Source organism: Siphateles boraxobius, unplaced genomic scaffold (genome assembly GCF_051911475.1).
Source record: "Siphateles boraxobius isolate OS27281-9 unplaced genomic scaffold, OSU_SipBor_1 19, whole genome shotgun sequence".
Classification (NCBI taxonomy): Eukaryota; Metazoa; Chordata; class Actinopteri; order Cypriniformes; family Leuciscidae; genus Siphateles; species Siphateles boraxobius.
The window spans coordinates 381401-405427 of record NW_027508799.1 but is presented as its reverse complement, the minus strand read 5'-3'; the positions used below and the strand labels follow the sequence as shown (position 1 = coordinate 405427).

Here is a 24027-nt window from a genome sequence, read left to right as displayed (position 1 = left end):
TCCAGTGCTGTCCATCCTTTTTACGCCCCCCTTCAAGGGGCACTACCTAGATGAGCTCTTGCGGCTCAGTGCTGCCGAAAAAGTTTTTTCGAACGAGGTACTGCACACATTCCTGGCAAAAGCAGGTCCCACCGAGATTTGAACTCAGATCGCTGGATTCAGAGCCCAGAGTGCTAACCATTACACCATGGAACCTTGGCGTGTGTCAACTTTTCCCATGAGCAGCAGAGATTTAAGTCATTGAGTCCAGAAGCACGATAGCAAGGATTTAAGTCATTGAGTCCAGAAGCACGATAGCAAGGAGCACATGAAGCCTTTGCTTTTTAAGCCCATGTTTCCCCAATTCCGACTCGGTTTGAGAGTGCCAATTTCACCGCCACGTCAGCAGTTGTGCATCACCTCTGTTTTTTCCCTCCCTTCCGCAAAGAACCTAAAAAGGTTCCACCGAGATTTGAACTCGGATCGCTGGATTCAAAGCGCAATTTTTTGATTAAATCTACAATTAAAAGGTAGCCAGTGCAAAGTTGCCAGCACAGAGGAAATGCGGCCTGTTTTTTTGTGGTCATTGGAAATCACGCTGCAGGACCTGCACACGTGCTAGGGATCGCGCCTCGTCTTTGTCTTTGAGAGCGATGGACACCTTCTCTCCGTCATCGAGGGGAATTTGCTCAAATGGTAGAGCGCTCGCTTAGCATGCGAGAGGTAGCGGGATCGATGCCTGCATTCTCCAGTGCTATCCATCCTTTTTACGCCCCCCTTCAAAGGGCACTACCTAGATGAGCTCTTGCGGCTCAGTGCTGCCGAAAATGTTTTTTCGAACGAGGTGCTCCACACATTCCTGGCAAATGCAGGTCCCACCGAGATTTGAACTCTGGATTCAAAGCCCAGAGTGCTAACCATTACACCATGGAACAAACACACCCTGCTGTCTGAGAGGCGGATAGCGATGAGGCTAGGTGGAATCAGGTGGATAAGAGCTGGCGTTTGGTCAATGGACCGCCTCGACTAAGAGAGGCAGACGTGGTTCCTCTGCCGAAACCCGGGATTGAACCAGGGACCTTTAGATCTTCAGTCTAACGCCCTTCCAACTGAGCTATTTCAGCCAGGTACTTGTGCGGTTTAGCCAGCAGCCATGTCTGGGAGACCGCCAGTCATTTTTGAGAAGAGCAGAGCGAAGGTCCCAGAGAGAAAATGAGTTGCCCGTACGGGGATCGAACCCTTGATCTTGTAAGCATGTATGATTAGTAGAGAGATGACATGATGATGAAAAGATTGAAGGAAGCAGTGAAAATCATCCTGTTTTTCATCCAAGCACCATTAGAAGAAATACAAGAAGAGAAAAAGATGGGATCAGCCAAGTGTGAAGTTAAGCAGACCAAACACTACAACAGCCACTTATTCCAAGGGGAGTGGGGGAAGTGTGAGATGACAAGAATGAGCTTTAGTCAGTGATTACGATAAAAAATTAAATAAAACCTTTTACATACACCTTTAAATTATCTTTTTTCCTTTGAGGATGTTCACTCAAAGAGTGAATGTAGATTGACACCTGAAAAGTGCCATTCCTCTGTGTTGTGAAATAAAATAATATGTCATTTAAAAAATACTGTTTTGTTTTATTTGTAATTGTTTGTAAAATATTGTTTAAGATTTACATACCTTGAGGAAGTTGTTCCTCAGCTTGCGAGGCTACAGTTGCCATCTCCAGGTCATCTTCCTCCTCAAAAAAATCCGTAGCAGCAGAGTCTGTAAAATAACATAAAACACTAAGCACATGTCACCAACACACTTGTATGCGTTAAGTGATACTCACCACATGTAAAGAGCTGTCTCCGGGCTGCGGACTCAGACGCAGGATGTACACGTGGTCCTGCAGCTGTTGAACACGTATTTTCGTTAGACATATATACTGCATAATATATACTGTAATGATTTTAAAGCTTGCAAATCACTTACAGGGTTTGGCTGGAGACAAAATATTTTGTGCCAGCTGTGAAGCAAATAAATGCTTCCCCCGCGCCAACAGGGCCTTCACATTGGTCGCCAGCAGTGGCCTGTTCTTAGTGGCAGTAGGTGGAGGAGGAACAGTCACAGTGGCAGTGGGCACAGCAGCAGTGAGGACAGATGCAGTGGGCACAGAGGTGGTGGGCACGTGGGCTGGAGCCTGCCTCTTCAGCACGTATGCTTTGAAAAGGGCCATATTGGTGTTAGGCCTGGCCTTTGCCTTCTTCAGGTAGGTGATGAGAGCCTGGGCCTCCTTGCTTGGTTCCTCATACACCTCCTTCATTGACCTACCCTTAAAATCCCCAAACTCCACCATCAGACATCCAGAGTCTCCTGTCCTCTGGGCCTCCTGCAGCATGGCCTGTTTTATATGATACACCTCCACAGCCTCGCCTACCTCCCTGATCTGCGAGGTGTATCTGAGGAACAGGTGTTGGTTGTCAGACAGCGGGTTGTCCCTCTCCTCCTCCCCCAAAATGCTGCTGACCAGATAGCAGGCATACCACAGTGAGTTCTTCAGCAGCCACAGGAACCTCTGACCCTGGTGTTTCCCAAACTGGATCTTGCAGTGAGCCAGAACCAGGTACTGGTCTCCAGGATTCCCTCCATTCTGCCTCACAAAGGCAGTGGCCTCAGCCAGGACCTCCTCTTTACACCTGGCCCTGCCTGCCAACACGATCTTCCTCCTATTGGCCTCCTCAGTTGGCCCCATAAGGAGTCGACCCTCAGAGGTTCTTCGTAAAACCGGGTATGCATACATAATCTGAAAGGACACAGGCAGAAACAGAACGTTACATAGCTGTCATATTCCAACTGAAAGTATTTTACTACAGCATTTTTTTTATGTAATTAATTATTATAATATTATAATAATTAATGATTATTATTATTATGAGCATAAGCATTATTGTTTTTTATACAACTGTGAATCACTTTGAATTGCCTTTTGTACAAATTGTAAATAGTGTGATGAACTAATTAATAAGAAAATAAATAACACTTCTTGGTACAATCTTGCTGGTATCATTTCATGCTTAAATCGTTTTGTTTTGTTTAGCTTTTGTGGCAGAGATTACTAAGAAACACCAAATATAACATAAAGGCGTTTATGACAATTCATAATAATATGATCATCAAACAGATCTAAAACTTAAAATGGTATATCAAATCGTTTTGGTATATCTTTTATAACATAGTTGAGAATCATTTGTTGAAACAAAAAAACACTTGTTTTTGCCTATTCATGTCTTTTTAAATATGTATAACATAGTATTTAAAAAGATAACATAAATATGTATACTGGTGTATAACATAGTATAGTATAACATATATGAATTAAACTTTTTTTTTTAAAGGTTTTAGTAAAAATCTTCTTGTGCTCAAAATAATGTAATGAATGACACAAAAAATACTAAATTAACAACAACAAAAAAATGGTTTAAGGAGGATATAGCTTAATTAGCGGTCGGCTAATTATCTTGACAGTAGTGACAATTTTTTTTACTGTATATCATGGTAAAGTTGCAGGTTCACATGTACAGAAGAAAACGTGTGCTATTACACGCTAGCTGGCTTTATTGCCATGTTTAATTGTCTAAAAACAAACACTGTTTATGAATAAATAATGATCGATTATAGAGTCGTGAAGAATAGACTTACCTGTTGCAAAGATTGCAAAGATGACGATAATAACAGCGGTCGCCGATTGGTCAAAAGTAAGCCACAGGAGCAGAGCCAGGAGAGAAACGCGATTGGTCAAAAGTAAGCCACAGGAGAGAAAGGCGATTGGTCAAAAGTAAGCCACAGCAGAGAAACACGATTGGCTCACGTGGGCTTACTTTGGGCTTACTTTGGCTCAATCGGTAGGAAGCAGTAGGCGCAAGCGAGAGGTAGTGGGATCGATGCCTGCATTCTCCAGTGCTGTCCATCCTTTTTACGCCCCACTTCAAGGGGCACTACCTAGATGAGCTCTTGCGGCTCAGTGCTGCCGAAAAAGTTTTTTCGAACGAGGTACTGCACACATTCCTGGCAAAAGCAGGTCCCACCGAGATTTGAACTCGGATCGCTGGATTCAGAGCCCAGAGTGCTAACCATTACACGATGGAACCTTGGCGTGTGTCAACTTTTCCCATGAGCAGCAGAGATTTAAGTCATTGAGTCCAGAAGCACGATAGCAAGGATTTAAGTCATTGAGTCCAGAAGCACGATAGCAAGGAGCAAATGAAGCCTTTGCTTTTTAAGCCCATGTTTCCCCAATTCCGACTCGGTTTGAGAGTGCCAATTTCACCGCCACGTCAGCAGTTGCGCATCACCTCTGTTTCTTCCCTCCCTTCCGCAAAGAACCTAAAAAGATTCCACCGAGATTTGAACTCAGACTTCTGGATTCAAAGCCCAGAGTGCTAATCATTACACCATGGAACCAACACACTCTGCTAGCTGGCTGTCTGAGAGGCAGATAGCGATGAGGCTAGGTGGAATCAGGTAGACTAAAAGAGGCGGACATGGTTCCTCTGCCGAAACCCGGTATTGAACCAGGGACCTTTAGATCTTCAGTCTAACGCTCTCCCAACTGAGCTATTTCGGCCAGATACTTGTATGGTTTAGCCAGAAGGGATGTCTGGGAGACCGCCCGTCATTTTCGAGAAGAGCAGAGCGAAGGTCCCAGAGAGAAAATGAGTGGCCCGTACGGGGATGAAAACCCGCCACCTTGGCGTTATTAGCACCACGCTCTAAGCAACTGAGCTAACCGGCCTCTCTCTGGCACATTTTATCCCCAATTTCTCACAAATATCCTGGTTGCCCTAATCAGGCTGAAGAGATTAAAAGCAAAGCCTAATAATGGGCTCGTCTGGGATTTGAGCCCGGGACCTCTCGCACCCTAAGCGAGAATCATACCCCTAGACCAACGAGCCGAAACATACATCCTCCCTGCTGCTGCCGGGCCGCAAACATTTCAGCTTCCATGGCTTAAAGCGCAATTTTTTGATTAAATCTACTATTAAAAGGTAGCCAGTGCAAAGTTTCCAGCACAGAGGAAATGCGGCATCTTTTTTTGTGGTCATTGGAAATCACGCTGCAGGACCTGCACACGAATAATGAGAAGCTTACTTACAGGAGCCTGGTCTGCAACACTGGACCCAGTTGATGTTGCAGGAGCAGAGGCAGCACTTGGCTGGACAGAAGGCTGTGGAGGAGACTGCAGAGGAGGCTGAGCAGGGCGCAGAGGAGGAGACTGCAGAGGGGCTGGGCAGGGCGCAGAGGAGGAGACTGCAGAGGAGGCTGGGCAGGCCGCAGAGGAGGAGACTGCAGAGGAGGCCGGGCAGGGCGCTGCAGTCCTGTGGGTGGCTGTAGTGAGGATGGTCCTGGTGCAGAGGGACAGGGGTTGAAGGCCTTGCTGGAAAGATTGGAGTTGCTCTTTCCAGTGGACAGGAAGCTCTGCAGGCGACTGGGACACCTGGCCAGGGGTCCACAATGCTGGAGGAGCAGGATAAGGGGCAGGAGCAGGGGCAGTAGCACGAGCCGGGGCAGGAGCAGGGCCTCTCGAGCCTGCAGTGGCTGGAGCGTAAAAAAACACAACGAAATTATCTTATTGTTTTAGACTTTCACTGCATGACTTTCTCAGCTCTGCTGGACAGCTACTGCGATTACAAGGTTTACTGCAAAGCATGTACGATTAGTAGAGAGATGACATGATGATGAAAAGATGGAAGGAAGCAGTGAAAATCATCCTGTTTTTCATCCAAGCACCATTAGAAGAAATACAAGAAGAAAAAAAGATGGGATCAGCCAAGTGTGAAGCGAAGCAGACCAAACACTACAACAGCCACTTATTCCAAGGGGAGTGGGGGAAGTGTGAGATGACAAGAATGAGCTTTAGTCAGTGATTACGATAAAAAATGAAATAAAACCTTTTACATACACCTTTAAATTATCTTTTTTCCTTTGAGGATGTTCACTCAAAGAGTGAATGTAGATTGACACCTGAGAAGTGCCATTCCTCTGTGTTGTGAAATAAAATAATATGTCATTTAAAAAATACTGTTTTGTTTTATTTGTAATTGTTTGTAAAATATTGTTTAAGATTTACATACCTTGAGGAAGTTGTTCCTCAGCTTGCGAGGCTACAGTTGCCATCTCCAGGTCATCTTCCTCCTCAAAAAAATCCGTAGCAGCAGAGTCTGTAAAATAACATAAAACACTAAGCACATGTCACCAACACACTTGTATGCGTTAAGTGATACTCACCACATGTAAAGAGCTGTCTCCGGACTGCGGACTCAGACACAGGTGGTACACGTGGTCCTGCAGCTGTTGAACACGTATTTTCGTTAGACATATATACTGCATAATATATACTGTAATTATTTTAAAGCTTGCAAATCACTTACAGGGTTTGGCTGGAGACAAAATCTTTTGTGCCAGCTGTGAAGCAGATAAATGCTTCCCCCACGCCAACAGGGCCTTCACATTGGTCGCCAGCAGTGGCCTGTTCTTAGTGGCAGTAGGTGGAGGAGGAACAGACACAGTGGCAGTGGGCACAGCAGCAGTGAGGACAGATGCAGTGGGCACAGTGGTGGTGGGCACGTGGGCTGGAGCCTGCCTCTTCAGCACGTATGCTTTGAAAAGGGCCATATTGGTGTTAGGCCCGGCCTTTGCCTTCTTCAGGTAGGTGATGATAATAGCCTGGGCCTCCTTGCTTGGGTCCTCATACACCTCCTTCATTGACCTACCCTTAAAATCCCCAAACTCCACCATCAGACATCCAGAGTCTCCTGTCCTCTGGGCCTCCTGCAGCATGGCCTGTTTTATATGACACACCTCCACAGCCTCGCCTACCTCCCTGATCTGCGAGGTGTATCTGAGGAACAGGTGTTTGTTGTCAGACAGCGGGTTGTCCCTCTCCTCCTCCCCCAAAATGCTGCTGACCAGATAGCAGGCATACCCCAGTGAGTTCTCCAGCAGCCACAGGAACCTCTGACCCTGGTGTTTCCCAAACTGGATCTTGCAGTGAGCCAGAACCAGGAACTGGTCTCCAGGATTCCCTCCATTCTGCCTCACAAAGGCAGTGGCCTCAGCCAGGACCTCCTCCTTACACCTGGCCCTCCCTGCCAACACGATCTTCCTCCTATTGGCCTCCTCAGTTGGCCCCATAAGGAGTCGACCCTCAGAGGTTCTTCGTAAAACCGGGTATGCATACATAATCTGAAAGGACACAGGCATAAACAGAACGTTACATAGCTGTCATATTCCAACTGAAAGTATTTTACTACAGCATTTATTTTTTATGTAATTAATTATTATAATATTATAATAATTAATGATTATTATTATTATGAGCATAAGCATTATTGTTTTTATACAACTGTGAATCACTTTGAATTGCCTTGTGTGCAAATTGTAAATAGTGTGATGAACTTATTAATAAGAAAATCAATAACACTTCTTGGTACAATCTTGCTGGTATCATGCCATGTATCATGTATCATGGTAAAGTTGCAGGTTCACATGTACAGAAGAAAACGTGTGCTATTACACGCCAGCTAGCTTTATTGGCATGTTTAATTGTGTAAAAACAAACACTGTTTATGAATAAATAATGATCGATTATACAGTCGTGAAGAATAGACTTACCTGTTGCAAAGATGACGATAATTACTACTGATGACGACTACTTCCTGCTCAGCTACTGTTCGGACGCTCTCGCTTACTGCTCCACGCTTTGCTCTATCGCTTTTATATCTCTATAATTTATCTCCTTTTATCACCTAATTTTAACTTCAGCAAATCAGCACAGTGCTCAAACGCTTGGATTACTACAAAAAAAAGCAGAATTATTTTATTCGACCAGCCTCCCACTGAATCTAGTGCTTCTCGACAGGCCATACTGAGTGTAGAGAAACAAGCCGATCGTTTTACTAATCGATGGCACAAACAGGGTGCGAGACCCAAAGGCACTCGAGACATCAGATTGTCACGAGCATCACATATTACTGCAGTAGCATCCTCTACCCCAGATACGGCTCTGACAAGGACTGCAAACACTGGTCTCCTACCACCGCCTATACATCTTGAGAACAGATTTGAAGTATTAATGAATGAGGAATCCCCAAATTTGATGAATGTGATCGCACACAGACAGAATCAGCCAGTAGCTAACACTGATGCTAACTGGGGCTCAAGGTCGAGCAGACAGCGGCACTCAGCTCACAGTGCAGCCGAGCCCAGGACTCTGATAGTGGGCGACCCGTAATCAGAAACATTAATAGCAGGGATACAACAACGTGCTGCCTTCCACAAGCAACAACTTCTGATGTAAACAGGGAACTTCAGAACATTCTGATGAAACATAAGACTGCAAATCGACTCATCATTCATGTGGGGAAGAATGATATTCATAAAGAGCAGTCGGAACTTCTTAAAAAGGATTTCAATGAACTTTTTGAAACACTTAAAAGACTGAAAGTTCAAACATTCATCAGTGGACCACTCCCAGCAAGAGGAACAAACAGGTTTTCACGGTTGCTTGGGCTTAATACATGGCTGCAAAAAACCTGCAATATAAAAGGAGTGAACTTTATTGACAACTTCAATCTTTTCTGGAGTCAGAGGCAACTGTTTCAACAGGATGGCCACCACCCAACCAAACTTGGTTCAAGAGTGCTAAAGGACAATATCTACTTCTCCCTCCGTCATCCTTCTGCAATGTGTGCCAATCCACTCAACCTGAATGGCACACACACACCTGGATACAGTATGAATGACCACAGGATTTCACTTTAGCACCTGAATGGATATGCGGTTGACACATCACACAAGGACAGTGATAACACCACTCAGCCACAACAACCTCTGCTCACGGACACAATCTCAGCTGAGCCCTGCCCACAGAGCTCACCACAGACAGACTGTGACATACCAGCACTGCTCCAAGATACAGCACCCATAGACGACTTTCTGGAAAACAGCCAGGGAAACCAGGACAGCATATTACAGCCTCCAATAACACCAGAGCAAAAATCCCTCTCACCGGAAACATTATCACTCTCTCCAGAATCTCCACTTCTGTGCTTCTCAGAGAAAATGGAACAACTGGTGCATGCTGGAACTAGACTATCCCACTCTTTTGCTGCGAGCCCCCAGATACCAACCAAAAAACGCCAGGCCCCACAACCACCAAAGCCTGCGGGCCCAGCTCACCCTCTCCCTCCTCCTGTGAGCTCTTCGGCCTCTGCCACAGCGCCAGGGCCCACACCCTCCCCCAGCGGCTCGAGGTGAACCAAAAACAACTGATACCAGCTCTCAGTGATATGTGTCGGGTCCCCGCTATGATAACAATAACTTTCTCAAATGTTTACAGAACCAGCGGGAACCCAGTGTGCCTGTATCTTTTTCTATTGCTGTTCGATTACATGATAGAAAGTCTAAGGCCTTCAAAAGCCGTACAGCAAACCCATCTAATCTGGTGCCTATTACACGACATACCAAGTTTGCTGTGGGGACAAAAAGTAAGACTGTTAAGTTAGCACTTTTAAACATCCTTTCACTTAAAAATAAATCACTTTTAGTCAACGACTTAATAACCACATACAACCTGGATTTTATGTTGCTAAATGAAACTTGGCTAGAAGAAAGTTGCAGTGCAACAGTCCTCAATGAAACAGCCCCTCCTAACTTTACTTTTATGAGTGTCTGCAGAGCTGTCAGAAGAGGCGGAGGTTTAGCTGCTCTTTATAAAGATGTCTCTCAATGTAAGCAAATATCATTTGGGAATTACCCGTCTTTCGAGTATCTCGGTATTGTGTTAAAAGGTGCTCCACGCATTTTACTTATCATTGTTTACAGGCCTCCAAAATACTCTCCAGCTTTTGCTGAGAACTTAACAGAACTGTTATCAACAATTTCCTCAGAGTTTGACTGCTTTGCCATTGCTGGAGATTTTAACATTCACATAGATAATGCAGAAAACAATATTGCAAAAGAAATCAAAACTGTTTTAAAAACTTTTGATCTGACTCAGCATGTACATGGACCCACACATAATCGTGGACACACTCTAGATTTACTTATCAGTAAGGGTCTAAACATTTCATCAATTGTTATTAAGGATGTAGCACTGTCTGATCATTTTTGTATTTTCTTTGATATATTGATCTCTCCTGCCATTGAAGCTAGATCTGTGTCTGTCAAGAAGAGATGCTTAAATGAGAACACTAGTGTACTATTTATGAAGGCTATATCTTTAACACCAAGCATATCTGCTGACTCTGTTGATTTTCTCCGGGATTCTTTTAACTCAAAAGTTAAGAGTGTAATTGATGATATTGCTCCTGTGAAAGTCAGGAAGAAGAGTGGCAGACAAAAAGCACCTTGGAGAAACTCAACAGCAGTGCAAAATATGAAAAGACAATGCAGAAAAGCAGAGCGCATGTGGCGGAAGACAAAACTTGTAGTCCATTATAACATCTACAAAGACAGCCTCCATGCTTTCAATAAGGAACTAAGCAAAGCTAGACAGACTTTTTTCTCGAATATTATAAACAGCAATATAAACAACACGCGCACTCTTTTTGCTACTGTAGAGAGACTGACAACCCCCCCAAGCCAGATTCCCAGTGAAATGCTCTCAGTGAGAAAGTGCAGTGAGTTTACTTCTTTCTTCTCTGAGAAAATCAATAATATCAGAAAGGTGATCAGCTCATCCTTGAGTTGCGCTGGGGTCAGGCAGATCAGACAACAGCACGAGAAAGTAGCCACTATGTCTGATTTCGAAGAAATTGATGGGAAAATTTTGGAAGCAACTAAAAACATCAACCTGCGCCCTTGACGCACTTCCCACATCTTTTTTCAAAAATGTGTTACACAGCTTAGAAGCAGATCTCCTGGAAGTGGTAAATGCCTCACTTCTCTCTGGGAGTTTTCCGACCTCCCTGAAAACTGCTGTCGTCAAGCCCCTCCTGAAAAAGAGCAATCTGGATAAGACCATATTAAACAACTATAGACAGATATCAAATCTTCCTTTCATAGGCAAGATCATTGAAAAAGTTGTCTTCAATCAGCTGAACAAATTCTTAAGCTCGAATGGATACTTTGACCATTTTCAATCTGGTTTCCGACCGCACCACAGTACAGAGGACGCGCTCATAAAGATAATAAATGATATTCGCTTAAATACTGATACAGGCAAATTATCAGTGCTGGTACTACTCGACCTCAGTGCTGCATTTGACACCGTCGATCACAAAATACTTCTTGACAGGCTGGAAAACTGGATCGGGCTTTCTGGGATAGTCCTAAAATGGTTCAGGTCATACTTAGGAGGCAGAGGTTATTATGTGAGTATAGGAGACCATAAGTCTGAGTGGACATCCATGACATGCGGAGTCCCTCAAGGCTCAATTCTTGCGCCACTCCTATTCAACCTGTACATGCTCCCAATGAGCCAAATAATGAGAAAGAACCAAATCGCTTACCATAGCTATGCAGACGACACACAGCTCTACTTATCCCTATCGCCTAACGATTACAGCCCCATTGACTCCCTTTGCCAATGCATTGATGAAGTAAACAATTGGATGTGCCAAAACTTTCTTCAGTTAAACAAAGACAAAACTGAAGTCATTGCGTTTGGAAACAAAGATGAAGTTCTCAAGGTGAACGCATACCTTCAGTCTAGGGGTCAAACAACTAAAAATCAAGTCAGGAATCTGGGTGTGTCTCTAGAGTCAGACCTTAGTTTCAGTAGTCATGTCAAAGCAATAAATAAATCAGCATATTATCACCTGAAAAATATTGCAAGAATTAGATGCTTTGTTTCCAGTCAAGACTTAGAAAAACTTGTGCATGCTTTCGTCACCAGTAGGGTGGATTATTGTAATGGACTTCTCACTGGCCTTCCCAAAAAGACCATAAGACAGTTGCAGCTCATACAGAACGCTGCTGCTAGGATTCTGAGCAGAACCAGAAAATATGAACACATCACACCAGTCCTCAGGTCTTTACACTGGCTGCCAGTTACATTTAGGATTGATTTTAAAGTATTATTACTGGTATATAAATCATTCAATGGCCTAGGACCTCAATACATTGCAGATATGCTCAGTGAATATAAACCCAACAGATCACTCAGATCATTAGGATCACATCAGCTAGAAATACCAAGGGTTCACTCTAAGCATGGCGAGTCTGCTTTTAGCTACTATGCCAGCCGCAGCTGGAACCAGCTTCCAGAAGAGATCAGATGTGCTCCTACAGTAGTCACATTCAAATCCAGACTCAAAACACATCTGTTTAACTGTGCATTTACTGAATGAGCACTGTGCCACTGTTCGTCCGACTGTTTGCACTGTATTTTATTTTATGTTTTAATTATTCTGATTTCATTTGATTATTTCTGTATTTTATCTTTTATTCCAAACTGTTTTAATTATTCTGATTTATTTTGATTATTTTAATTTCTTCTATGTAAAGCACTTTGAATTACCATTGTGTATGAAATGTGCTATATAAATAAACTTGCCTTGCCTTGCCTAATAATAGCGGTCGCCGATTGGTCAAAAGTAAGCCACAGGAGAGAAACGCGATTGGTCAAAAGTAAGCCACAGGAGAGAAAGGCGATTGGTCAAAAGTAAGCCACAGGAGAGAAACACGATTGGTCAAAAGTAAGCCACAGGAGAGAATGCGATTGGTCAAAAGTAAGCCACAGCAGGGTAACACGATTGGCTCACGTGGGCTTACTTTGGGCTTACTTTGGCTCAATAGGTAGGAAGCAGTAGGCGCAAGCGAGAGGTAGTGGGATCGATGCCTGCATTCTCCAGTGCTGTCCATCCTTTTTACGCCCCCCTTCAAGGGGCACTACCTAGATGAGCTCTTGCGGCTCAGTGCTGCCGAAAAAGTTTTTTCGAACGAGGTACTGCACACATTCCTGGCAAAAGCAGGTCCCACCGAGATTTGAACTCGGATCGCTGGATTCAGAGCCCAGAGTGCTAACCATTACACCATGGAACCTTGGCGTGTGTCAACTTTTCCCATGAGCAGCAGAGATTTAAGTCATTGAGTCCAGAAGCACGATAGCAAGGATTTAAGTCATTGAGTCCAGAAGCACGATAGCAAGGAGGAAATGAAGCCTTTGCTTTTTAAGCCCATGTTTCCCCAATTCCGACTCGGTTTGAAAGTGCCAATTTCACCGCCACGTCAGCAGTTGGGCATCACCTCTGTTTTTTCCCTCCCTTCCGCAAAGAACCTAAAAAGGTTCCACCGAGATTTGAACTCGGATCGCTGGATTCAAAGCGCAATTTTTTGATTAAATCTACAATTAAAAGGTAGCCAGTGCAAAGTTGCCAGCACAGAGGAAATGCGGCCTGTTTTTTTGTGGTCATTGGAAATCGCGCTGCAGCACCTGCACACGTGCTAGGGATCGCGCCTCGTCTTTGTCTTTGAGAGCGATGGACACCTTCTCTCCATCATCGAGGGGAATTAGCTCAAATAGTAGAGCGCTCGCTTAGCATGCGAGGGGTAGCGGGATCGATACCTGCATTGTCCAGTGCTGTCCATCCTTTTTACGCCCCCCTTCAAGGGGCACTAACTAGATGAGCTCTTGCGGCTCAGTGCTGCCGAAAATGGTTTTTCGAACGAGGTACTGCACACATTCCTGCAAATGCAGGTCCCACCGAGATTTGAACTTGGATCGCTGGATTCAAAGCCCAGAGTGCTAACCATTACACCATGGAACGAACACACCCTGCTAGCTGGCTGTCTGAGAGGCAGATAGCGATGAGGCTAGGTGGAATCAGGTAGATAGGAGCTGGCGATTGGTCAATGGACCACCTCGACTGAGAGAGGCAGACGTGGTTCCTCTGCCGAAACCCGAGATTGAACCAGGGACCTTTAGATCTTCAGTCTAACGCTCTCCCAACTGAGCTATTTCGGCCAGGTACTTGTGCGGTTTAGCCAGCAGGCATGTCTGGGAGACCGCCAGTCATTTTCGAGAAGAGCAGAGTGAAGGTCCCAGAGAGAAAATGAGTTGCCCGCACGGGGATTGAACCCTTGACCTTGGCGCTATTAGCACCACGCTCTAACCAACTGAGCTAACCGGCCTCTCTCTGGCTCATTTTATCCCCAATTTCTCAGAAATATCCTGGTTGCCCTAATCAGGCTGAAGAGATTAAAAGCAAAGGCTGATAATGGGCTCGTCCGGGATTTGAACCCGGGACCTCTCCCACCCTAAGCGAGAATCATACCCCTAGACCAACGGGCCGAAAACATTTCAGCTTGCATGGCTTAAAGTGCAATACTTTAATTAAATCTACAATTAAAAGGTAGCCAGTGCAAAGTTACCAGCACAGAGGAAATGCGGCCTCTTTTTTGTGGTCATTGGAAATCACGCTGCAGCACCTGCACACGTGCTAGGGATCGCGTCTCGTCTTTTTTATTTTTAGAGCGATGGACACCTCCTCTCCATCATCGAGCAGAATTAGCTCAAATGGGGCACTACCTAGATGAGTTCTTGCGGCTCAGTGCTGCCGAAAAAGTTTTTTCGAACGAGGTACTGCACGTATTCCTGGCAAAAGCAGGTCCCACCGAGATTTGAACTCGGATCGCTGGATTCAGAGCGCAGAGTGCTAACCATGACACCATGGAACCTTGGCGTGTGTCAACTTTTCCCATGAGCAGCAGAGATTTAAGTCATTGGCTGCGTTCCAAACCGCATACTCAATGAGTAGGTACTTAATTTCAATGAGTACTTACTTAACGAGCGCTAAAAGAGTAGGTACTTTATAGCCAAATCTCGTTGAGTATGGCTGCGTCCGAAACCGCATACTCAATGAGTAGGTACTTAATTTCAATAAGTACTTACTTAACGAGCGCTAAAAGAGTAGGTACTTTATAGCCAAATCTCGTTTAGTATGAATGCGAACCGGACATCTGCCATGTTGACGTTATCATGTGACCTACGACGCGTTATCACAAGTGCAACAACTTAAAAGATATGAACGACACGTTTAATTAATCTCTGTAATATCTTGATATTGATTAAACCTGCTTATTTTGTGATTGTAGTATAACCAATACATTTAGGGTCGATTTAAGTTCTTATTTGTAACGCTTCTAATGTGACCCACAGTTTAAATATGCTATATATATATATATATATATATATATATATATATATATATATATATATATATACATATATATATATATATATATATATATATATATATATATATATATATATATATATATATATATATATATTAATACTTATATATAACACCTTAAATATATAATTTTTCATTACAAAAAACCTAAATCGTCATCTCTTGAATATGTTTTTAATTTCTTTATTTTAAATCCAAAATGTTCACCCACAAGCAAAAAGCCCTTTTGGGCCCCTAAGGGCTGTCCTTTATGTTTTCCTCTTTTTCTTGTTGAATGTTTCATCCCTCTGGATTATAAATAACAACAACAACATCAGTTTGTTTGTACCGCTATTATTCAAAGATATTTAAACTTGTCATTGTTCTTTTTTTCCTGTGTATATAATATCATATTATGATGGATGCAAACCCATATTTATGTTTTCTGTCATTATGATTGTTCATCCTGATCTTGTATGTAACTATAAGTTCTGCAATAAAAAATGATATGAGCGACAGGTGCACTAACACCTCATAACATCAGTAACTCGACAGCCATACCTAGAACAGTTTTCCTCAGCGTTTGTAATGTCTGCACATTGCTCACAGCACACGACTGCTCGAAGATCTCACCTTTGGAGAAGACTGTTGATTTTTATACTAGAAAAATGTAAGTATCACTCCTTAAAAAACAAGATTACCCCAGAATGAATTGCATCGCTAGCCCACCCCAAAACTTACACAATAATAATGATAAATGCTGACCAAAACTTGTTTTTACTGAAAATTGTATATTTTAGTAAAAACAAGCAAAATGTAATTTGTTTTGTCATATGACATATGCATGAATACACACTAGATAAATGCAGTAAATACAGTTATAGTCAAGCAATGAATTAAAGCATAAATATATTAAATAATTGTATTTTATTTACTGACAACAACAATAAGAAACATGGATAAGTAAAATAATGAATAAAAGTAACCATCAGAATAAACAAATGCATATACAAGTCAACAACACAAACAAAGCTTTATTCAAACTACAAGCATGTATTTACAGGCGCTGAACCCCACATCCTACTGCCATCTCCACACAGCGGTTCTCATTCTGTGGCTTTATTCTGATGAATCAGCTGACCACCAGGTGACCGTGCCTCCGTGCCGGAGGTTGTTCTGAGGCGATAAGGGCCGGTGGAGTGATGGAGGGTCTCATCCATGGCACCATTTCCAGGATTCAGCTCCGGGCTCTCCATCCTCAGTGCTCACACCAGTCTGCAGACATTTCAGATCCGAATGAGAAAAGTGCTGTAATAACTGTGTTTGAAATTACAATAATTAAAATAAACTACAACTTAAGATTTAAATAGATTTTGTTATTCATTTCTGTAGTATACTCATTCAAAGCCTTTGATGCAGCATTCAGCTTCATGAGCCACTCTCCTCTCCCCCAAATGTTCCTAAATTTATCAACAGTACTAATGGACAAATAAAATAGATAACATGTTTAGTTACTTTATAGATTTGTGTATTTACCTTACTTACAGCACATTTATCTAATGTAAACAGTGTTGCCACAACAGTAAATTCTAAAATAGCACACATACATCAGATGTCTATTTCATGTTGTGATGTGCTCATCTGCAATACTTATAGAAGATTTTCCTGTCAGATGTAAATAGACATTTAAAATAAGCATCTTTAAGAGGTATATGGTTTATGTACATCTACTTTGGAGATGTGTGCTTACTGGAGCTCTCCTGATAGCAATACACAATAACGTGTTTTTACAGCAAAATCACAACTATACTATACTGTCTAACGTCTTTAAACCTTCAACAATTCGACAGTTTACTCTAGTCTTCTGTATTTCAACACGTTTTAACACAAGGAACCGTGTTTACTCACATTTGAAAACACCCGCGTCGCTGATCGTAATGTTGGATAATGACGTATCCTCTCCCGTGGCCTCCTGGGATAGAAAAGTATCCGTCGATGGTTGCTTCAGAATCTGGGCTGAAGCAGTAAGCCATCCGGGAACTTCTCGCCTACTCTTTTATGAGTACTGAGGTTTCGGACATACTACTCCTTTCAAATACTGTTTTCGCCTACTATATAGTAGGAAAGTAGGAATATTCGGACGCACTATAAGTATACGTGAGCCCGAATCTCGCGATAATTAGTATGTCACTCTGGTAATTCTCGCCTACTCTTTTATGGATACTAAGGATTCGGACATACTTATTCGCTCGCCTACTGCTTTTTCCCTACTACATAGTAGGGAAGTATGCGGTTTCGGACGCAGCCTATGAATGCGATCCGGACATCATCCGCCATGTTGATGCTATCATGTGACCTACGACACGTTATCACAAGCGCAACAACTTAAAAGATGAACGACACGTTTAATTCATCTATCTGTAAACATCTTGATATTGATGAAACTTGCTCATTTTGTGGTATTGTTGAAGAAACAGCTGCCAATTTATTTTGTGAATACATTTAGGGTTGATTTAAGTTGTTATATTTTAAACCCTTCTAATGTGACCCACAGTTCCTTATAACGATTTTTTAAGAAACCCCAAAATCGTTATCTCTTGAATATGTTGTTAATTTCTTTATTTTATACCCAAAAAGTTTCTCCTTCAAGTTTTCCTCTTTTCTTGATGAATTTACCTCTCGTTTCATCCCTCAGACAATAACAACAAAACTATTTTTTAATGTATTATGAAGAACTATTTATATTTAAAGATATTTAGCCTTGTTATTGTTCTTTTTTCCTGTGTATAAATATCATATTATGATGTACACAAACCAATGATCTTTATGTTTTCTGTTTTGTCATTATGATTGTTCATTGTTAGATACAACTAGTATCTTTCCATGATCTTTATGTAATAAGTTTATAAGTTTAAATTATATGAGCGACAGGTGCACTAACACTTCATAACATCAGTAACTCGACAGCACAACCTAGAACAGTTTTCCTCTGCGTTTACTGTCTGCAGTGCACAAGGAGACGGGCCGCTGCTCGAAGATCTCCTTTGGAGAAACTGTTGACTTTATGCTCGAAAAATGCAAGTATCGCTCATAAAAAAATTAATATTACCTCAGAATGAATTGCATTGTTAGCCCACCCCAAAACTTAAACAAAATAATATTAAATGCTGACCAATACTTAAGTATATTACTTTTTTTTATATACTAAAAATGATATAATTTAATAAAACAAGCAAAATGTAATTTGTTTTGTCATATGAGTTATGGATGAATACACGTGAACATCTCAATTGTCAGTCAAGCAATGAATTAATGCATACATTAAATAATTATATTTTATATACTGACAACAATAAGAAACATGAGTAAATGAGTAAAAGAACAAATAAAAGTAACCATCACACAATAAACAAATGCATGCACATGAAACAAATCTTTATTCAAACTACAAGCATGTATTTGGGCGCTGAAGCCCACATCCTACTGCCATCTCAACACAGCGGTTCCCATTCTGCGGCTTTATTCTGATGAATTCACCAGAGGTGACCGTGCCTTCGTGCCGGAGCTTGTTGCTGCTCTGCGCATCACAATCTGAGGCGATAAGGGCAGATGGAGAGATCTTATGACAGTCTCATCCATGGCACCGTTTCCAGGATTCAGCTCTGGGCTCCTCATCCTCAGTGCTCACACCAGTCTGAATAAAAACATGTTTAGTTACTTTATAGATTTGTTTATTTACCTTATTTACTAGTCTAGTGTCTTAGTCTAATGTCAACAGTGTTGACAACAGTGAATTAACGTTATCCTATCCTATGATAATGCCACACATACATCACTCAGATGTCTTTTTCATGTTGTGATGTGCTCATCTGCAATATGTCAATACTTACAATATTTTCCTTTCAGATGTAAATAGACATTTTAAATAAGCGTGTTTAAGATGTATATGGTTATGTAAATCCACTTTAGAGACGTTACATGTGCTTAGAGCTCCCCTGTTAGCTAGCTATACAAAACATGTTTTTACAGCAAAATCACAACTATACTATACTGTCTAACTACTTTACACCTTCAACAGTTAAAACGTCTACTCTATTGTAGTTTAACACATAAGGAACCGTGTTTACTCACATTTGAAAACCCCCGGCGTCGCTGATCTCCGTGATGTTTGATAATGACGTATGCTCTCGCGTGGCCTACTGGGATAGATGAGTACAAGCTGAAAAGCACTCAAATGTCTGGGCGAAAGCAGGAGATCATCCGGGAACTTCTCGCCTACTCTTTTAGGAATACTGATGTTTCGAACGTACTGCTTCTTTCACGTACTGTTTTCGCCTACTATATAGTAGGAAAGTAGGCATATTGGAACGCACTATCGTCCAAATCTCGCGATAATTAGTACGTCAACCAGGTAATTCTCGCCTACTCTTTTATGAATAGTGAGGATTCGAACTTACTTTTTTTGCTCGCCTACTCTTTTTCCCATACTATATAGTAGGGAAGTATGCGGTTTGGAACGCAGCAATTGAGTCCAGAAGCAAGATAGCAAGGAGCAAATGAAGCCTTTGCTTTTTAAGCCCATGTTTCCCCAATTCCGACTCGGTTTGAGAGTGTCAATTTCACTGCCATGTCAGCCGTTGCGCATCACCTCTGTTTTTTCCCTCCCTTCCGCAAAGAACCTAAAAAGATTCCACCGAGATTTGAACTCGGATCGCTGGATTCAAAGCCCAGAGTGCTAACCATTACACCATGGAACCAACACACTCTGTTAGCTGGCTGTCTGAGAGGCAGATAGCGATGAGGCTAGGTGGAATCAGGTAGACGTGGTTCCTCTGCCGAAACCCAGGATTGAACCAGGGACCTTCAGATCTTCAGTCAAACGGTCTCCCAACTGAGCTATTTCGGCCAGGTACTTGTATGGTTTAGCCAGCAGGGATGTCTGGGAGACCGCCCATCATTTTCGAGAAGAGCAGAGCGAAGGTCCCAGAGAGAAAATGAGTGGCCCGTACGGGGATCGAACCCGTGACCTTGGCGTTATTAGCACCACGCTCTAACCAACTGAGCTAACCGGCCTCTCTCTGGCACATTTTATCCCCAATTTCTCAGAAATATCCTGGTTGCCCTAATCAGGCCGAAGAGATTAAAAGAAAAGCCTAATAATGGGCTCGTCCGGGATTTGAACCCGGGACCCCTCGCACCCTAAGCAAGAATCATACCCCTAGACCAACGAGCCGAAACATACATCGCCCCTGCTGCTGCCGGGCCGCAAACATTTCAGCTTGCATGGCTTAAAGCTCAATTTTTTGATTAAATCTACAATTAAAAGGTAGCCAGTGCAAAGTTTCCAGCACAGAGGAAATGCGGCCTCTTTTTTTGTGGTCATTGGAAATCACGCTGCAGCACCTGCACACGAATAATGAGAAGCTTACTTACAGGAGCCTGGTCTGCAACACTGGACCCAGTTGATGTTGCAGGAGCAGAGGCAACACTTGGCTGGACAGAAGGCTGTGGAGGAGACTGCAGAGGAGGCTGAGCAGGGCGCAGAGGAGGAGACTGCAGAGGAGGCTAGGCAGGGCGCAGAGGAGGAGACTGCAGAGGAGGCTGGGCAGGGCGCTGCAGTCCTGTGGGTGGCTGTAGTGAGGATGGTCCTGGTGCAGAGGGACAGGGGTTGAAGGCCTTGCTGGAAAGATGGGAGTTGCTCTTTCCAGTGGACAGGAAGCTCTGCAGGCGACTGGGACACCTGGGCAGGGGTCCACAATGCTGGAGGAGCAGGATAAGGGGCAGGAGCAGGGGCAGTAGCACGAGCTGGGGCAGGAGCAGGGCCTCTCGAGCCTGCAGTGGCTGGAGCGTAAAAAAACACAACAAAATTATCTTATTGTTTTAGACTTTCACTGCATGACTTTCTCAGCTCTGCTGGACAGCTACTGCGATTACAAGGTTTACTGCAAAGCATGTATGATTAGTAGAGAGATGACATGATGATGAAAAGATGGCAGGAAGCAGTGAAAATCATCCTGTTTTTCATCCAAGCACCATTAGAAGAAATACAAGAAGAAAAAAAGATGGGATCAGCCAAGTGTGAAGCGAAGCAGACCAAACACTACAACAGCCACTTATTCCAAGGGGAGTGTGAGATGACAAGAATGAGCTTTAGTCAGTGATTACGATAAAAAATGAAATAAAACCTTTTTACATACACCTTTAAATTGTCTTTTTTCCTTTGAGGATGTTCACTCAAAGAGTGAATGTAGATTGACACCTGAGAAGTGCCATTCCTCTGTGTTGTGAAATAAAATAATATGTCATTTAAAAAATACTGTTTTGTTTTATTTGTAATTGTTTGTAAAATATTGTTTAAGATTTACATACCTTGAGGAAGTTGTTCCTCAGCTTGCGAGGCTACAGTTGCCATCTCCAGGTCATCTTCCTCCTCAAAAAAATCCGTAGCAGCAGAGTCTGTAAAATAACATAAAACACTAAGCACATGTCACCAACACACTTGTATGCGTTAAGTGATACTCACCACATGTAAAGAGCTGTCTCCGGGCTGCGGACTCAGACGCAGGATGTACACGTGGTCCTGCAGCTGTTGAACACGTATTTTCGTTAGACATATATACTGCATAATATATACTGTAATGATTTTAAAGCTTGCAAATCACTTACAGGGTTTGGCTGGAGCCAAAATCTTTTGTGCCAGCTGTGAAGCAAATAAATGCTTCCCCCGCGCCAACAGGGCCTTCACATTGGTCGCCAGCAGTGGCCTGTTCTTAGTGGCAGTAGGTGGAGGAGGAACAGACACAGTGGCAGTGGGCACAGTAGCAGTGAGGACAGATGCAGTGGGCACAGTGGTGGTGGGCAAGGGGCTGGAGCCTGCCTCTTCAGCACGTATGCTTTGAAAAGGGCCATATTGGTGTTAGGCCTGGCCTTTGCCTTCTTCAGGTAGGTGATGAGAGCCTGGGCCTCCTTGCTTGGGTCCCCATACACCTCATTCATTGACCTACCCTTAAAATCCCCAAACTCCACCATCAGACATCCAGAGTCTCCTGTCCTCTGGGCCTCCTGCAGCATGGCCTGTTTTATATGATACACCTCCACAGCCTCGCCTACCTCCCTGATCTGCGAGGTGTATCTGAGGAACAGGTGTTTGTTGTCCGACAACGGGTTGTCCCTCTCCTCCTCCCCCAAAATGCTGCTGACCAGATAGCAGGCATACCCCAGTGAGTTCTCCAGCAGCCACAGGAAAATCTGACCCTGGTGTTTCCCAAACTGGATCTTGCAGTGAGCCAGAACCAGGAACTGGTCTCCAGGATTCCCTCCATTCTGCCTCACAAAGGCAGTGGCCTCAGCCAGGACCTCCTCCTTACACCTGGCCCTCCCTGCCAACACGATCTTCCTCCTATTGGCCTCCTCAGTTGGCCACATAAGGAGTCGACCCTCGGAGGTTCTTCGTAAAACCGGGTATGCATACATAATCTGAAAGGACACAGGCATATACAGAACGTTACATAGCTGTCATATTCCAACTGAAAGTATTTTACTACAGCATTTCTTTTTTATGTAATTAATTATTATAATATTATAATAATTAATGAATATTATTATTATTATTATGAGCATAAGCATTATTGTTTTTTATACAACTGTGAATCACTTTGAATTGCCTTGTGTACAAATTGTAAATAGTGTGATGAACTTATTAATAAGAAAATAAATAACACTTCTTGGTACAATCTTGCTGGTATCATGCCATGCTTAAATCGTTTAGTTTTGTTTAGCTTTTGTGGCAGAGATTACTAAGAAACACCAAATATAACATAAAGGTGTTTATGACAATTCATAATAATATGATCATCAAACAGATCTAAAACTTAAAATGGTATATCAAATCGTTTTGGTATATCTTTTATAACATAGTTGAGAATCATTTGTTGAAACAAAAAAACACTTGTTTTTGCCTATTCATGTCTTTTTAAATATGTATAACATAGTATTTAAAAAGATAACATAAATATGTATACTGGTGTATAACATAGTATAGTATAACATATATGAATTAAACTTTTTTTTTAAAAGGTTTTAGTAAAAATCTTCTTGTGCTCAAAATAATGTAATGAATGACACAAAAAAATACTAAATTAACAACAACAAAAAAAATGGTTTAAGGAGGATATAGCTTATTAGCGGTCGGCTAATTATCTTGACAGTAGTGGCATGTTTTTTACTGTATATCATGGTAAAGTTGCAGGTTCACATGTACAGAGGAAAACGTGTGCTATTACACGCTAGCTAGCTTTATTGGCATGTTTAATTGTCTAAAAACAAACACTGTTTATGAATAAATAATGATCGATTATACAGTCGTGAAGAATAGACTTACCTGTTGCAAAGATGACGATAATTACTACTGATGACGACTACTTGCTGCTCAGCTACTGTTCGGACGCTCTCGCTTACTGCTCCGCGCTTTGCTCTATCGCTTTTATATTTCTATAATTTATCTCCTTTTATCACCTAATTTTAACTTCAGCAAATCAGCACAGTGCTCAAACGCTTGGATTACTACAAAAAAAAGCAGAATTATTTTATTCGACCAGCCTCCCACTGAAAGCTTACATTCCGGGGAAGAGAAAACACAACTGCCTACATTCATAAGGATAAGAAAATGCCTCCTCTGGAATCTACTTGCTGCTCCAACTGCCACAGACTTTTACAAAGGATTGCAATTCTTGAAACAAAGTTAATTGTGGGACCACCAAACCAGACGGAACACACGACAGAGCTTCGTCATGGACGTCCTCAGCATACAGCCGGTGAGTCCCATGAATCTAGTGCTTCTCGACAGGCCATACTGAGTGTAGAGAAACAAGCCGATCGTTTTACTAAT

General features: G+C 42.6%; 2 long non-coding RNA genes and 10 other non-coding genes across 12 annotated transcripts; 1 reads left to right on the top strand and 11 right to left on the bottom strand.

The window, feature by feature from the left end:
* Positions 1–123: 123 nt before the first annotated feature.
* trnaq-cug (transfer RNA glutamine (anticodon CUG)) lies at positions 124–195 on the bottom strand. The gene has a single exon. It is a non-coding gene; the product is annotated as a tRNA-Gln (tRNA).
* Positions 196–1030: 835 nt separating this feature from the next.
* Positions 1031–1103, bottom strand: trnaf-gaa (transfer RNA phenylalanine (anticodon GAA)). Its single transcript has one exon. It is a non-coding gene; the product is annotated as a tRNA-Phe (tRNA).
* A 2937-nt stretch (positions 1104–4040) lies between these two features.
* On the bottom strand, positions 4041–4112 carry trnaq-cug (transfer RNA glutamine (anticodon CUG)). Its single transcript has one exon. It is a non-coding gene; the product is annotated as a tRNA-Gln (tRNA).
* Positions 4113–4515: 403 nt separating this feature from the next.
* trnaf-gaa (transfer RNA phenylalanine (anticodon GAA)) lies at positions 4516–4588 on the bottom strand. The gene has a single exon. It is a non-coding gene; the product is annotated as a tRNA-Phe (tRNA).
* Positions 4589–12936: 8348 nt separating this feature from the next.
* trnaq-cug (transfer RNA glutamine (anticodon CUG)) lies at positions 12937–13008 on the bottom strand. The gene has a single exon. It is a non-coding gene; the product is annotated as a tRNA-Gln (tRNA).
* Positions 13009–13857: 849 nt separating this feature from the next.
* On the bottom strand, positions 13858–13930 carry trnaf-gaa (transfer RNA phenylalanine (anticodon GAA)). The gene has a single exon. It is a non-coding gene; the product is annotated as a tRNA-Phe (tRNA).
* A 255-nt stretch (positions 13931–14185) lies between these two features.
* trnap-agg (transfer RNA proline (anticodon AGG)) lies at positions 14186–14257 on the bottom strand. Its single transcript has one exon. It is a non-coding gene; the product is annotated as a tRNA-Pro (tRNA).
* Positions 14258–15274: 1017 nt separating this feature from the next.
* On the top strand, positions 15275–16507 carry LOC143741450 (uncharacterized). The gene is made up of 2 exons (XR_013205042.1): positions 15275–15810; positions 16204–16507. It is a non-coding gene; the product is annotated as an uncharacterized LOC143741450 (long non-coding RNA).
* On the bottom strand, positions 16049–16583 carry LOC143741451 (uncharacterized). The gene is made up of 2 exons (XR_013205043.1): positions 16538–16583; positions 16049–16415 (listed from the first exon to the last, which is right to left on the bottom strand). It is a non-coding gene; the product is annotated as an uncharacterized LOC143741451 (long non-coding RNA).
* Positions 16584–19825: 3242 nt separating this feature from the next.
* On the bottom strand, positions 19826–19897 carry trnaq-uug (transfer RNA glutamine (anticodon UUG)). Its single transcript has one exon. It is a non-coding gene; the product is annotated as a tRNA-Gln (tRNA).
* A 242-nt stretch (positions 19898–20139) lies between these two features.
* Positions 20140–20213, bottom strand: trnai-aau (transfer RNA isoleucine (anticodon AAU)). The gene has a single exon. It is a non-coding gene; the product is annotated as a tRNA-Ile (tRNA).
* Positions 20214–20301: 88 nt separating this feature from the next.
* Positions 20302–20373, bottom strand: trnap-agg (transfer RNA proline (anticodon AGG)). The gene has a single exon. It is a non-coding gene; the product is annotated as a tRNA-Pro (tRNA).
* Between the last annotated feature and the right edge of the window lie 3654 nt (positions 20374–24027).